This window comes from Stegodyphus dumicola, chromosome 11 (assembly GCF_044657685.1).
Source record: "Stegodyphus dumicola isolate Sdum_Otavi_A_Nest chromosome 11, ASM4465768v1".
Taxonomy (NCBI): Eukaryota; Metazoa; Arthropoda; class Arachnida; order Araneae; family Eresidae; genus Stegodyphus; species Stegodyphus dumicola.
Window position 1 is genome coordinate 87,885,467 of NC_140778.1, and position 14,712 is coordinate 87,900,178.

Sequence of the window (14,712 nt, forward strand, 5' to 3'; positions counted from 1 at the left end):
GTGACGCTTTGAAATAAATAAGGTAAAATTAAACAAGATCTGATAATTTAAAAAAAAAATTTAATGAACATTTTCAGGCAGTGATTTTCAAAACTATAATAACATTACAAAACGATCATTTATTTGATTATATCGTCATTAAATTATTAACATTAAAGTATATTATTTATTTTAGTAATTTATAAAATTCGGAGCATAAAATTTTCAGAGCATAATGAAGGAAAAAAAATAGATAAAATAAAACTTAGAAGCAATCAGATTTTATATTATGCCCAAAAGGAACCTTTTTTACTCGTTCTGTGTGTTACCTATATTTACTGAATATCATGTTCTTCGCCCGTAAACCACATACATTTGAAAACAACATATATTTGGAATTTCCGCACTGGAGATAAAAATATTATTTTCCATTAAGTGTTACCATTGCTCGCTGTGAACACATTGAATTTGTTAATCAAAAATTCGTTAAAGTTTTACAAAATATGAAACAGATTAAAACAAATTCGAAATACGGCCGTCCAGATGCCCATGTTCGAGTGGAGGATTACATTATTCAAAATTTGATGGCTCTAGATACTGTCCTTTTTGTCAAAGTGTAAGAAACATACGTGTATTCATGCAGATTCCTTCATTATTTAAATTCTTTACATATAATACAAGGCGATAATATTTGGTAACAACAATTTGCAAGGAGACACGGACACTTATAGTAAAACAGCGCAAAATGCAGTTTCGATACTAACAGCCTTTCTAGGCGACCGCCGCTTTCGGTTAATAAATTAAATTAATAGTAAATAAAAAAAAAATCTTATGCAGAACTAAAAGTAAATTTAAAAAAATAGTCACTATAAAATACAAGCAAAAATAATTATTACGGTTAAATACAATTTTAATATTAGAATTAATGTTTAAAAATTTTTAAGGCATCAAAAGTGTTTATCACTATGATGTATTATGAAAGATAATTGAAATAAAATTCCTTTATAGAAATTGTGCTATAATACTCACCTACAGTTTTAAAAAAGAAGCACAATTTAGAATTTTAAACAAAACTTTCAAAAATTCGTTTTTAAATATTTTAGTACTTTTTACTTATTTACACCAATAAAAAGCCTAAAAATTGCAAGAGAAAATTGCTTGTTTGAAATTTTCTCTTAGTTCAGATTTAAAATATTATTTCCTAAAAGAAGTAGTTACAAATTTCCTTACAGCATACGAAAAGCTAAAAAAATATCCAACACTGAAAGCATGCAATAGCTTTATAATTATTTGAAACGTTAATTATGCTTGATAAATATGCTAAAGTTTTAAAAATCAATCTCAATTTCAAAAATAAAAATATATAGAAATTCTAATTTGTGAAATGAGGCGCTACATACAGCTTTTTCTTGATAATTATACACGCTGCAATAGGCAACCAATGTTAAATTTCTGCTAGTCGTCCCTACTCCTCCGGATGTGATCAAGGTGACAGCCGGCAACGCCTCAGACGAGGGAGAAAACCCGTTTGGGTTTGTCTATTTCTTATAAGGTCCATGCTTGATACCAGATGACGTTTATCAGTTGTTCCCATAAAGTAAGGGCAGCGTTGTCCTGCCCTTACACGACGTGGCTTATTTCTTCCCCCCGCGTCACACTCCTCGTACTACGATAGCAGCCATCTCCATGTATTCTTTCTGTTGATCAAGCACCCAAAATACCTTCCCCTTTTCTGGAACATACTTTTAACATAAACGTTGATGTTATATATATGGTTTCCTTAAATTCAGGGCGACATTTCTCACACAGTTTCTAGTTATGGCGTTAATTATATTTTCCTTACGTCTTTCATGCTCTTGGAATAGACACACAAAAATTTAAGTTTGCCTTCGCAGTTTCCTAATGTCGGTTAAGCTTGCAAATACAATCAATTCTGCATTTGAAGCTTTTATTTATGTACTTGTTAAACGCGAAAACCTGCAAGTACTTCACCTCAAATTGAAAATCTAGCAAAATGTTCGTCAAATGAAAATGAGCGGAATCTAATTCTTCAGATCAATAACTGTATATTCGTATAAATTAAAACTAAAGTAACAAAATTTTGTTTCTAATCAGCATTCATGTATGACTTTATTTCAACAATTAACCATTAAAATCAAAATAAAATGATCGTAAAATTCAATCCTGTCTTCTTTCATGATTAAGAAGCTAAATTTGAATTTCTTATGCTAACAATCCTCAAATAATAAAGAAACAAGGAAAGTAACTCATCGTTTTAGAAAAACGACGACAGTGCGAGATCATTTCTCATAGTCCTCATAACTCTACTGTTAAATTAAAAAACCCCCGAAAGGGTTCCCAAAAATTGCCTGAGCCGACGGTATTACACGTCGACACGGCGGGGTATTGGGAAAAGTTTTCAACTAGCAATAGTCACGCCTCGGGAGAACCTCACTGGCTATGACACTGCCTCTGCGCAAAGCTAACAGGAACATGTCTATTGGATTTATCAGTATACCTTTTTTGTATTTAAAAAGCGGGAGCGTTCTTTAAAAAGCGTTAGCTTGCTTTCCCTATTCTTATCAACTACTATTAATAGATGTAATCGACTTGGTTATAAGGAAATCAGATAGTAAGAGAGCATTTTTTCTGTTAAATTTGTTAGTCTCTAAATATTCGCTTCGTATCAGAAATGGAGTATGGTTATTCTTTTTTGGAATAAACATTTTCGCTAGTTACACTAAATTAAAGGATACTCAGTTCACAAAGCCTGCATTATTACATTTAATTTATGTGTATTAAAAAAATTAATTTGCCAACCTACCCAACTAGTTATTAAATATTCCTTCAATTTCAAGCAGTTTTTTGATAAAAGTTCGGATATTCATATGCGTGAACTTATTTTATTTAATTTTATCATGGAACAAGTATTCTGTCTAAATATTCCATGTGTAATGTGAATATAAGCCAGTTTTTCTCAGAAAGTTCTCCACCAAGGCATCCTTCCCCTAGCAGATAACGTTTGTGTTCTTTTGCTATTCGAATAACCTAATCTATTTAAATATCCACACTTGTTCTCTTTTTCACAAGGTAAACATAGATGTCTTCAGAAAATATTGGATACTCATCAACTAGTAATGTTAAAGGTTTAAGCAAAAACTTTAAGCAAAAAAAAAAAAAAAAAAAAAAAAAAAAAAAAAAAAAAAAAATGCAAGAATTGAACTTACAAATAACACAGAATTTTGTATTTTTCATAATACATTTCTCTTCCTGCATTATATGAATTCTCTATTAACCGTTTTTGTGTAATAATTTTCATTATGGATTACATAATATGCATCTCTAAATGTGCTAAGAAATTGGGACTGCCACTACCCACAGACGCCTACTCCTTAAAGTGATTACTGATCATAATTTCTGAAGGAATAAGCAAGTTTCTGAGTGGATATTTTGGTATCAATACTGTAAAGAACTACTTCGTAATATAAAAGAATATTTTTTTCTGCCATAAAAACTCTTTTTTCATATATAACTTCTCATTTATACTTTACTGAAACATAAACTTTATCTTAAACTCAGCTCACTGCAATTTATCTTCCAGAATTTTTGCGATATCGCAAAATTACTGTTTTTTTAAAATGATTATAATAACTCTTCTAGCGATGACAAATCGATTGCGACAAATATTATCATTAAATTTCTCTCTGTTTATACATGCATATATGTATTAATTAATACATATATGTATGTATTCATATAGTATAAGTTTCAAGAAAGCCTATAAGAATATAAAATACGAGATTAGCAAATAAATAAAATACGATCGACTGTAATTACAGTTTCAAGATTTTCCTTCAGCATTTAATTCTTAATGATTTATTTCTCTGATAGTGTTGATTTATATATAGTTAGCTATTTTAATCTTATTATATGTTTATTGCGTCTTGTATTTTTCATTTTGTTCATGGTTTTCCTTTCCTTAGCCTGGCAAATTTCTGGCATTGCCCCTTCCCCATAAGTTCTACGCGAAGTTTCTATAATTGATTCATTACATTACTCGACTTTTTATACTTACCTTTTCATTTCCTATCAGTGCAGACTAACGTGATAGATTGACTACAACGATTACAATTGTTAATAAACAGTTATGATTTCATGATAACGTTTGATTAGACAGAGGATGCTGAAAACATACTTAGACTCCGTACTTTTGAACCTGAGATTTGTTTCGTTTTCTACGTGACATGTATTTATTTCTTGCTGCATTTTTATACGTTAATCAACAGTTTGGTTTATTCTCATTGCAAACATAATCCATTATTTACTTTAGCTTTATTCATTATAGTATTTTTTAAATGGAAGTTAATGCAGAATTCTTTCAATTCACGATTCCTCTTGCTGCGTTTACTATTCGCGACTTTCCACTTGATGCTTCATAATGGATTATTTATTTGACAATGTCCAACAGCATTATGTCCTTAGTAAGCAATTCCAGCACATCGGAATCCACCAATGGTTAAACGAGAAACTCGTTAAAATGTGATTGTTCGACCCGGTCTCAAGTCTCGCGAAAAAGGCTACCTGTATCCTGTATGGTCGTTTTTCGTGGTTTACTTCATGTGTAATGTAGATAGAGACCAATTTCCCTTAAAAACCTTTTCACGAAGGCATTTCTCTCTTAGGCAGATAGCTCTAGTGTGTTTCGAAACCAAACCATCTCCTAATAGTAGTATGTGTAAATGGAATTATGTGCAAACCAAAAACCCAAAATGATAGAAATCGTTTCTTATAAGCTCTGGGATTAAATAATTAAGTTTTAATTTAAGAAGTTCTGTGTCCCCTAATTTCTTTTATGACACTCAAACCATTTTAGAAGAGAACTAAGAAAGCAAAGAAGATAATCTAAATCGAATTTCACTGCATATGTTTTTGAAATTACTGAACAAAATTGATAATTTATGTCTTATACGTTTCTTTTTATGTGCTTCTATATGCGTGAATAGGGCTTTGTACGTGAGTTTATTTTGCATATATTAAAGTGTTGTTGAATTACAATATTTGAAATTATTGAAAATAAAATAATTCATTTGCAAACTTATTTTGGTTACATTATTTGTTAGGATTAATTTGTAATTTCATTAACATAATATTATTATTAAATTTATATATTAGCAGCCCTTTTACTTAATTTTTTTTTTAATTTTATTTTTTATGCCTATTTGAATCTTGGAAAAAAAAATAAGGACAAGAAGAAGAAAGAACTTTACATGCGAGAAGTTTAGTATGCAAATCAATAAGGTTCGTCACAAAATTTCAGCATCTGTAAGATGATTGTCTCCATAATAGTTTGGAACTAAGAACTGTCTATCGAAATACATAACAAAAGATTCAGTAACAGCCTCCCAGAGGAGAAATGTTGCTAACCTTTTCCTTGCACCTTCCATGTATTCTTGTGATATTGACTCTGACTGAAGGCATAGGTTCAGTACTGAAGGGACCAGGTTCAATTAACTTCTTACGAAAGATCACAGCTGCATCTTATGTTTATTCGTAACGAAGATTTGCATAAACACCTCAAAACTGAAGATATAAAATCTCACATCAAAAGGATAAATAATAATCTTTCCACTAAAGCAGTCAGTAACAACATCCATACACTACGCAGACAACTTTAAACTGCTTAGCAAAGATTTCAACTTAAGACCATATGTCACTCATCTATTTAGGTTTGACATTTAATCTTACCATAAGCTCACATCTCAGTGCAACACCAACACAGATCAACACAGATATACAGGGTTATCCAAATTTAAGTTCCCCAACTCCGAAGCCTGTGCAGAGTGTTGTATGGGTTATAATGTGATACGATACTGCAATCATCTGTAATTCTCTAAATCCGGATCTTGCTATTCAAAAACTACAAAATGCAACAAATCAGCTTTCTCCATGGTATAAAGAATGGAAGATCAAAATCAACGCAGCCAAATCAACAGTTATAATCTTCAGAAGAACCCACTCAAAACGCACATATAATGACATAAAATTTGACAACAATATCATTCCTCGAAAAGCAACAACGAAGTATTTAGGAGTTCTCCTGGACGAAAAGCTCACATTTAAAGACCATATAATAGAAGTAAGAAATAAAGCCCTCAAAGCATTAATGTCAATATATCCACTCATAGGAAGAAATTCACCCCTAAATATAAACACAAAAATAATCCTCTACCTACAAAGTATTCGCCCTATTCTACTTTACGCAGCACCGGCATGGGCACTCGCTGCAAAAACAATCAAGAAATTCTGCAAAAAATCCAAAATAAAGCTCTCCGATTAATAACAAACGCACCATGGTTTGTAAGAAACTCCACTCTGCATAGAGATCTAAAAATCAAAATTTTAAATTCTGAAATCCTCATCCATTCACATAACTTCTTTCAAAACCTAGACAATAGCAATCATGATGTACACAAAAAATTAGGAAAATATGACTATACAGTCTCTCAGCCATTTAAACGACCCAGAACCATCTACCACAACAGCAAATGGTGAAAAAACAAGAAGAACTCCGTAGCCGAGCTGTAAAAACCATTACCACTGCGCTTCTCATAGCATCCAGGGTTCGACCCTCAGCGGAACCTTAAAATGCAAAGGACTTGTAAATATTTTAAGTATCAAATTTTTAGCATATAATCAAGAAAACCTTTTATCTTGGATCAAATGCAATTATGTACATAGAATAAAAAATTTCATAGTTATACTCATCATGTCAAGAGTTAGTATAAAAAGAATTATTGAAAAGAAAAAAATGCACCTTATTTACTCAAGAAAAATGCACTCAAGAATAATGTAAAAGACCCATTGTAAAGAAAAAATGTACCATATTTACTAATGCGACGTACCGTGTTGTAAAAATAAATTACAAATTACCGCAAAAATGTATTTGTATAGGAAATAAATGTACAGTATATACCCAAGAATTATAGCAAAAAGAATTATTATTAAGAATGTACCATATTTATAATGCAACGTGCCGTGTCATAAAAATATATTACAAATTACCGCAAAAAGTATTTTGTATAGGAAATAAATATACAGTATATACCATAGAATTATAGCAAAAATAAGAATTATTATAAAGAAGAATGCATTTTAAACCTATCGAAAAATAGTACCCATTGTAAAGATAATTAAATATCTTCAAAGTATATGTACTTCACCCCAAAAAGTTCATTCCAAACAGTTGCTTAGTACAGTCAAAAACAAAAATTCTCCAGAAAAGCCCCTGATTACTCAGGTTCTCTAAACTAGAAGATTTATCCGATAAGAACACAATAATAGATTGGGAAAGGCCCTCACGGGTCGTACACCTCTTACAAACGTGATGGTCTATGGTCTACATGTTTTTCCAAGACACTGAGGAAGGAGGACACTCAGCCGTAGTACCTACGAGGAGAAAGTTATGCCAAAGTTTTTATGCTACAGATGTGTTAAATTTTTTTAACGATGTGAAAGTTATGCTTCAAATGTTAAATTGCTATTTTGCCGAAGTTATGCCACTGTTACATACTGCCACATTGGATGTCATTCAACACTTCAAGTGTACAGGTTTATTCCAATATTTGGAAAATTTTTTTTTTTTTTTTTTTTTTTTTTTTTTCACTTTTAGGATTCCTACTAAGGACAGTTATCGATAGGTAAAGACTTCACGGTCGTATACCTATTGAATAAGCGAAGACCTAAGACCTAAGAGATGGAATATCCCATTGGGCGGGGCGCGCGTCACCGACCGACGGCAAGAAAGAGTAGGCACGATCTGGTTTACTTTAAAACTGAAACCTATGGCGTTTGTATCACATAATTGTTTTTAATTATTAAATGTGATGCGCTGTATAGTGATGAGATTGTGAAAGTCACAATTTTTTTTTTTTTTTTTTTTTGTCAAATACGATTTAATATATCTCATTAAAGCACGTTTTACTGCATTTCCTGCATTTTTTCACTCGTAATTCTTGTACAATAGGTAAAAACTCTAACCACAAATTTTATGAACTTAATTTTACGTAAAAATAAAGAAAAATTAAATAAGATTGATAGTACGTGACGCTTTGAAATAAATAAGGTAAAATTAAACAAGATCTGATAATTTAAAAAAAAAATTTAATGAACATTTTCAGGCAGTGATTTTCAAAACTATAATAACATTACAAAACGATCATTTATTTGATTATATCGTCATTAAATTATTAACATTAAAGTATATTATTTATTTTAGTAATTTATAAAATTCGGAGCATAAAATTTTCAGAGCATAATGAAGGAAAAAAAATAGATAAAATAAAACTTAGAAGCAATCAGATTTTATATTATGCCCAAAAGGAACCTTTTTTACTCGTTCTGTGTGTTACCTATATTTACTGAATATCATGTTCTTCGCCCGTAAACCACATACATTTGAAAACAACATATATTTGGAATTTCCGCACTGGAGATAAAAATATTATTTTCCATTAAGTGTTACCATTGCTCGCTGTGAACACATTGAATTTGTTAATCAAAAATTCGTTAAAGTTTTACAAAATATGAAACAGATTAAAACAAATTCGAAATACGGCCGTCCAGATGCCCATGTTCGAGTGGAGGATTACATTATTCAAAATTTGATGGCTCTAGATACTGTCCTTTTTGTCAAAGTGTAAGAAACATACGTGTATTCATGCAGATTCCTTCATTATTTAAATTCTTTACATATAATACAAGGCGATAATATTTGGTAACAACAATTTGCAAGGAGACACGGACACTTATAGTAAAACAGCGCAAAATGCAGTTTCGATACTAACAGCCTTTCTAGGCGACCGCCGCTTTCGGTTAATAAATTAAATTAATAGTAAATAAAAAAAAAATCTTATGCAGAACTAAAAGTAAATTTAAAAAAATAGTCACTATAAAATACAAGCAAAAATAATTATTACGGTTAAATACAATTTTAATATTAGAATTAATGTATAAAAATTTTTAAGGCATCAAAAGTGTTTATCACTATGAAGTATTATGAAAGATAATTGAAATAAAATTCCTTTATAGAAATTGTGCTATAATACTCACCTACAGTTTTAAAAAAGAAGCACAATTTAGAATTTTAAACAAAACTTTCAAAAATTCGTTTTTAAATATTTTAGTACTTTTTACTTATTTACACCAATAAAAAGCCTAAAAATTGCAAGAGAAAATTGCTTGTTTGAAATTTTCTCTTAGTTCAGATTTAAAATATTATTTCCTAAAAGAAGTAGTTACAAATTTCCTTACAGCATACGAAAAGCTAAAAAAATATCCAACACTGAAAGCATGCAATAGCTTTATAATTATTTGAAACGTTAATTATGCTTGATAAATATGCTAAAATTTTAAAAATCAATCTCAATTTCAAAAATAAAAATATATAGAAATTCTAATTTGTGAAATGAGGCGCTACATACAGCTTTTTCTTGATAATTATACACGCTGCAATAGGCAACCAATGTTAAATTTCTGCTAGTCGTCCCTACTCCTCCGGATGTGATCAAGGTGACAGCCGGCAACGCCTCAGACGAGGGAGAAAACCCGTTTGGGTTTGTCTATTTCTTATAAGGTCCATGCTTGATACCAGATGACGTTTATCAGTTGTTCCCATAAAGTAAGGGCAGCGTTGTCCTGCCCTTACACGACGTGGCTTATTTCTTCCCCCCGCGTCACACTCCTCGTACTACGATAGCAGCCATCTCCATGTATTCTTTCTGTTGATCAAGCACCCAAAATACTTTCCCCTTTTCTGGAACATACTTTTAACATAAACGTTGATGTTATATATATGGTTTCCTTAAATTCAGGGCGACATTTCTCACACAGTTTCTAGTTATGGCGTTAATTATATTTTCCTTACGTCTTTCATGCTCTTGGAATAGACACACAAAAATTTAAGTTTGCCTTCGCAGTTTCCTAATGTCGGTTAAGCTTGCAAATACAATCAATTCTGCATTTGAAGCTTTTATTTATGTACTTGTTAAACGCGAAAACCTGCAAGTACTTCACCTCAAATTGAAAATCTAGCAAAATGTCCGTCAAATGAAAATGAGCGGAATCTAATTCTTCAGATCAATAACTGTATATTCGTATAAATTAAAACTAAAGTAACAAAATTTTGTTTCTAATCAGCATTCATGTATGACTTTATTTCAACAATTAACCATTAAAATCAAAATAAAATGATCGTAAAATTCAATCCTGTCTTCTTTCATGATTAAGAAGCTAAATTTGAATTTCTTATGCTAACAATCCTCAAATAATAAAGAAACAAGGAAAGTAACTCATCGTTTTAGAAAAACGACGACAGTGCGAGATCATTTCTCATAGTCCTCATAACTCTACTGTTAAATTAAAAAACCCCCGAAAGGGTTCCCAAAAATTGCCTGAGCCGACGGTATTACACGTCGACACGGCGGGGTATTGGGAAAAGTTTTCAACTAGCAATAGTCACGCCTCGGGAGAACCTCACTGGCTATGACACTGCCTCTGCGCAAAGCTAACAGGAACATGTCTATTGGATTTATCAGTATACCTTTTTTGTATTTAAAAAGCGGGAGCGTTCTTTAAAAAGCGTTAGCTTGCTTTCCCTATTCTTATCAACTACTATTAATAGATGTAATCGACTTGGTTATAAGGAAATCAGTTAGTAAGAGAGCATTTTTTCTGTTAAATTTGTTAGTCTCTAAATATTCGCTTCGTATCAGAAATGGAGTATGGTTATTCTTTTTTAGAATAAACATTTTCGCTAGTTACACTAAATTAAAGGATACTCAGTTCACAAAGCCTGCATTATTACATTTAATTTATGTGTATTAAAAAAATTAATTTGCCAACCTACCCAACTAGTTATTAAATATTCCTTCAATTTCAAGCAGTTTTTTGATAAAAGTTCGGATATTCATATGCGTGAACTTATTTTATTTAATTTTATCATGGAACAAGTATTCTGTCTAAATATTCCATGTGTATTGTGAATATAAGCCAGTTTTTCTTAGACAGTTCTCCACCAAGGCATCCTTCCCCTAGCAGATAACGTTTGTGTTCTTTTGCTATTCGAATAACCTAATATATTTTAATATCCACACTTGTTCTCTTTTACACAAGGTAAACATAGATGTCTTCAGAAAATATTGGATACTCATCAACTATTAATGTTAAAGGTTTAAGCAAAAACTTTAAGCAAAATAAAAAAAAAAAAAAATGCAAGAATTGAACTTACAAATAACACAGAATTTTGTATTTTTCATAATACATTTTTCTTCCTGCATTATATGAATTCTCTATTAACCGTTTTTGTGTAATAATTTTCATTATGGATTACATAATATGCATCTCTAAATGTGCTAAGAAATTGGGACTGCCACTACCCACAGACGCCTACTCCTTAAAGTGATTACTGATCATAATTTCTGAAGGAATAAGCAAGTTTCTGAGTGGATATTTTGGTATCAATACTGTAAATAACTACTTCGTAATATAAAAGAATATTTTTTTCTGCCATAAAAACTCTTTTTTCATATATAACTTCTCATTTATACTTTACTGAAACATAAACTTTATCTTAAACTCAGCTCACTGCAATTTTTCTTCCAGAATTTTTGCGATATCGCAAAATTACTCTTTTTTAAAATGATTATAATAACTCTTCTAGCGATGACAAATCGATTGCGACAAATATTATCAATAAATTTCTCTCTGTTTATACATGCATATATGTATTAATACATATATGTATGTATTCATATAGTATAAGTTTCAAGGAAGCCTATAAGAATATAAAATACGAGATTAGCAAATAAATAAAATACGATCGACTGTAATTACAGTTTCAAGATTTTCCTTCAGCATTTAATTCTTAATGATTTATTTCTCTGATAGTGTTGATTTATATATAGTTAGCTATTTTAATGTTATTATATGTTTATTGCGTCTTGTATTTTTCATTTTGTTCATGGTTTTCCTTTCCTTAGCCTGGCAAATTTCTGGCATTGCCCCTTCCCCATAAGTTCTACGCGAAGTTTCTATAATTGATTCATTACATTACTCGACTTTTTATACTTACCTTTTCATTTCCTATCAGTGCAGACTAACGTGATAGATTGACTACAACGATTACAATTGTTAATAAACAGTTATGATTTCATGATAACGTTTGATTAGACAGAGGATGCTGAAAACATACTTAGACTCCGCCCATACTTTTGAACCTGAGATTTGTTTCGTTTTCTACGTGACATGTATTTATTTCTTGCTGCATTTTTATACGTTAATCAACAGTTTGGTTTATTCTCATTGCAAACATAATCCATTATTTACTTTAGCTTTATTCATTATAGTATTTTTTAACTGGAAGTTAATGCAGAATTCTTTCAATTCACGATTCCTCTTGCTGCGTTTACTATTCGCGACTTTGCACTTGATGCTTCATAATGGATTATTTATTTGACAATGTCCAACAGCATTATGTCCTTAGTAAGCAATTCCAGCACATCGGAATCCACCAATGGTTAAACGAGAAACTTGTTAAAATGTGATTGTTCGACCCGGTCTCAAGTCTCGCGAAAAAGGCTACCTGTATCCTGTATGGTCGTTTTTCGTGGTTTACTTCATGTGTAATGTAGATAGAGACCAATTTTCCTTAAAAACCTTTTCACGAAGGCATTTCTCTCTTAGGCAGATAGCTCTAGTGTGTTTCGAAACCAAACCATCTCCTAATAGTAGTATGTGTAAATGGAATTATGTGCAAACCAAAAACCCAAAATGATAGAAATCGTTTCTTATAAGCTCTGGGATTAAATAATTAAGTTTTAATTTAAGAAGTTCTGTGTCCCCTAATTTCTTTTATGACACTCAAACCATTTTAGAAGAGAACTAAGAAAGCAAAGAAGATAATCTAAATCGAATTTCACTGCATATGTTTTTGAAATTACTGAACAAAATTGATAATTTATGTCTTATACGTTTCTTTTTATGTGCTTCTATATGCGTGAATAGGGCTTTGTACGTGAGTTTATTTTGCATATATTAAAGTGTTGTTGAATTACAATATTTGAAATTATTGAAAATAAAATAATTCATTTGCAAACTTATTTTGGTTACATTATTTGTTAGGATTAATTTGTAATTTCATTAACATAATATTATTATTAAATTTATATATTAGCAGCCCTTTTACTTAATTTTTTTTTAATTTTATTTTTTATGCCTATTTGAATCTTGGAAAAAAAAATAAGGACAAGAAGAAGAAAGAACTTTACATGCGAGAAGTTTAGTATGCAAATCAATAAGGTTCGTCACAAAATTTCAGCATCTGTAAGATGATTGTCTCCATAATAGTTTGGAACTAAGAACTGTCTATCGAAATACATAACAAAAGATTCAGTAACAGCCTCCCAGAGGAGAAATGTTGCTAACCTTCTCCTTGCACATTCCATGTATTCTTGTGATATTGACTCTGACTGAAGGCATAGGTTCAGTACTGAAGGGACCAGGTTCAATTAAATTCTTACGAAAGATCACAGCTGCATTTTATGTTTATTCGTAACGAAGATTTGCATAAACACCTCAAAACTGAAGATATAAAATCTCACATCAAAAGGATAAATAATAATCTTTCCACTAAAGCAGTCAGTAACAACACCATACACTACGCAGACAACTTTAAATTACTTAGCAAAGATTTCAACTTAAGACCATATGTCACTCATCTATTTAGGTTTGACATTTAATCTTACCATAAGCTCACATCTCAGTGCAACACCAACACAGATCAACACAGATATACAGGGTTATCCAAATTTAAGTTCCCCAACTCCGAAGCCTGTGCAGAGTGTTGTATGGGTTATAATGTGATACGATACTGCAATCATCTGTAATTCTCTAAATCCGGATCTTGCTATTCAAAAACTACAAAATGCAACAAATCAGCTTTCTCCATGGTATAAAGAATGGAAGATCAAAATCAACGCAGCCAAATCAACAGTTATAATCTTCAGAAGAACCCACTCAAAACGCACATATAATGACATAAAATTTGACAACAATATCATTCCTCGAAAAGCAACAACGAAGTATTTAGGAGTTTTCCTGGACGAAAAGCTCACATTTAAAGACCATATAATAGAAGTAAGAAATAAAGCCCTCAAAGCATTAATGTCAATATATCCACTCATAGGAAGAAATTCACCCCTAAATATAAACACAAAAATAATCCTCTACCTACAAAGTATTCGCCCTATTCTACTTTACGCAGCACCGGCATGGGCACTCGCTGCAAAAACAATTAAGAAATTCTGCAAAAAATCCAAAATAAAGCTCTCCGATTAATAACAAACGCACCATGGTTTGTAAGAAACTCCACTCTGCATAGAGATCTAAAAATCAAAATTTTAAATTCTGAAATCCTCATCCATTCACATAACTTCTTTCAAAACCTAGACAATAGCAATCATGATGTACTCAAAAAATTAGGAAAATATGACTATACAGTCTCTCAGCCATTTAAACGACCCAGAACCATCTACCACAACAGCAAATGGTGAAAAAACAAGAAGAGCTCCGTAGCCGAGCTGTAAAAACCATTACCACTGCGCTTCTCGTAGCATCCAGGGTTCGACCCTCAGCGGAACCTTAAAATGCAAAGGACTTGTAAATATTTTAAGTATCAAA

The 14,712-nt window shown here is 31.2% G+C and overlaps 2 non-coding genes across 2 annotated transcripts; both read right to left on the minus strand.

The window, feature by feature from the left end:
* Positions 1-2,322: 2,322 nt before the first annotated feature.
* On the minus strand, positions 2,323-2,463 carry LOC146994185 (U4 spliceosomal RNA). Its single transcript, XR_015044172.1, has one exon. It is a non-coding gene; the product is annotated as a U4 spliceosomal RNA (small nuclear RNA).
* Positions 2,464-10,401: 7,938 nt separating this feature from the next.
* LOC146994186 (U4 spliceosomal RNA) lies at positions 10,402-10,542 on the minus strand. Its single transcript, XR_015044173.1, has one exon. It is a non-coding gene; the product is annotated as a U4 spliceosomal RNA (small nuclear RNA).
* Positions 10,543-14,712: the final 4,170 nt, after the last annotated feature.